The following is a 2,537-nucleotide window of genomic DNA, read 5'->3' on the forward strand; positions in this document are numbered from 1 at the left end:
AGTAAAACTGGCTGGTAGTAAATATGGTGTTTAATAAAATTTTAGTAAGGAATAATGATTACAAAAAGTGAAAAAGTAATGTTTATTTCATTCAATATTGCACTGGTAGTTATACTAGAGGTTATATGGCAGTACAAGGTAATTAAGAGTACTCTAAGATAGTAAATGTGGTATTAAAATAGGTAAAGGTAAATTGTACTGAGTAAATTGTACTGATAGTAAAAATGGTAATTAATTATTAATTTTAGTCAGTAATATCAATTAATAGTATTTAAAAAAATCTGAGGTAGTAATATGGACAGAGAAAGTATCAATTCAGCTAATATTTAAGCAAACAATAGTAAATAAGAAAATTACATAAGGTGATTTATGCTTACTAGTAAAATCACATAATGAGGTAGTTGATTATTTAATTACTAAGAGATTGTACTATGAAATTTGAACAATAATGGAGCAAAACATACACTGCTCTATGTAGGCTTTTAGGTTGGACATTGTTTATTTATTCTCTGTAAGATTAGTATCCCTGAGAAATCGTGATAGATCATTCTCGTTCGTGATTGTGTACAGTTGACCTACATTTGTTTTCCTAACTAGAATTTTCCCATCTCGTGTGAAGCATTGGTGTATTGTGTCATTATTCTCCCGCTTAAGTTTTCTGACTCTATACAGGAGGTTCTGACGTTTTTTGGTAAGACACTCGTTTATGTATACCTCTTTCTTTACTTTAATAGATGCAATAATTAAGTCTTTTTTCCTGTCATGTGAGTGGAATCTAAGCATAACACTTTTTCTACCATGGGATCCTAGTAACCTGGCTTCTTTTATTTCTGACTCTGGTACTGTAACTTTTGTTTGGTTCTTTATGATCTGGAGAGTAATTTCTTTACTGTTTGTTTGGTTCATATCACTGGGAAAAAGTGGACTGTTAACTATTACTGCATCCGATAGTTTATCTTGTTCAGTTTTATCTTCTTGGAGAGCAAAGTAGTCACTGAACTGGTTATCTAAGTTGTTCTTCCATTCTTTTACTGCTTCTTCAACCTTTGTATTAAGAGATATTATTTGTTCTGTATGGCTATCTATGACTGTTTGGATGGTCTTGCCACAGTTAGTCATTCCTGGTGTTGATAACTTTTGTTCAAGACTGAGGATTTTGTTCTCGAGTTGTGTCATCCTGGTGTCTTGTTTTGTTAGCGTCTCTCGAAGATTCATATTTTCAATAACTAAGGTGGAGATGCATGACTTTAGGGTATCTGGATCGTTGGTCATACCTGAGAGACTACTTGGTAGGTTGAATCCGGGGAAGAGAGGGGAGGATGGGCTGGTGGCAGCCATGTTGTTATTGTTGTGGTGTGGCTTTGAGCGGTGGTGAGAAGGGAGGTAGCTGGGCCGGCGTCCTCCTGGCTACACTTGTTGAATAGTTGATTTTTCGGTGTTGTCTTGCTGGCCTTGGTGCTGTTTCCTCTTAGATTGCGCCTCATAATACTACAGGAATTGTTGTAGTTAAGAAAAAGTTGTAGTTATACAAAACTTAGGGTTACGTTGTTCGGCTGGCAGCGGGGTGTTGCTTTCGGTTTGAAGGCAGTCTTCCTTTGATCTTTATTATTTTCGATTTGTAGGTTTCACTGTTGGTAATCTTTGGTCATTCTGGGTGCTACGTTGGGTAGTGCAGTTTTGCTTTTAACTAGGTCATCATAGGAGCATTGGTGGCTCTGATAGTTGGAGAAAAGTACGGAGCTTGGAGGTCGCTGCTGCCGCTGCCGCTGCCGTATATGCCGTATATGTTTAATGGTGTTGGTTATGATTACGGCTAACACCAAGCAGTCAGTTATTTTGGTATGTTATGTCACGAGTGTTTACCAATGCCATGATCTGTAACCAGTAAGTGGGAGAAACCGGGAGTCTCATCATCGTAGAATGGAGGTGAGCGCCATCAAAGGTTTCAGGGTTAACGCAAGTGCTGGAGTCAACCAAGTGTTGACTGAAAGTGATTCCAGCTTATGAGGAAGATCAGTAGGCGTGCCAGAGTAAGCAGTGTGTGCTGCAGGGATCAGGGACCCAGGAGGAGACACCAGGAACATGACAGTAAATGAAATATTTTTCTTAATAGGAGAGGGGAAGGGGGTATGAAGGACAGCTCCGAGGGATAACAAAAAGAAACCAACAACTTGACCCTAAAGTGACGATCTGTATCGGTGCGGCAGACAGTGCTGACTCTCCATGGAAACCTCCCTCCACACTTCTCCGAATATATCAGGAGTCTCAGCACACTAAGATGGCACCTCCCCAAGTGACTGATCTAGGCTCAGTCAATAGTAGATGTGGGCGACCAACAACACCTGTTGACTGCCACACCGGGAGTCATACCCCGGTCACTCTCTCCCCCGGATCCGAAAATGGACTAAGAGCTGAATTACTCTGTGGAATATTGTGGAATATTTTCCCAGTAATGAGGGGGAAGAAACGGTATTTATCTGGCATTTAGATTAGATCCCAACGCAGCTCCATGGGATCCCTTCCCCCCTCAATTAGAA

Source organism: Cherax quadricarinatus, unplaced genomic scaffold (genome assembly GCF_038502225.1).
Source record: "Cherax quadricarinatus isolate ZL_2023a unplaced genomic scaffold, ASM3850222v1 Contig24, whole genome shotgun sequence".
Classification (NCBI taxonomy): Eukaryota; Metazoa; Arthropoda; class Malacostraca; order Decapoda; family Parastacidae; genus Cherax; species Cherax quadricarinatus.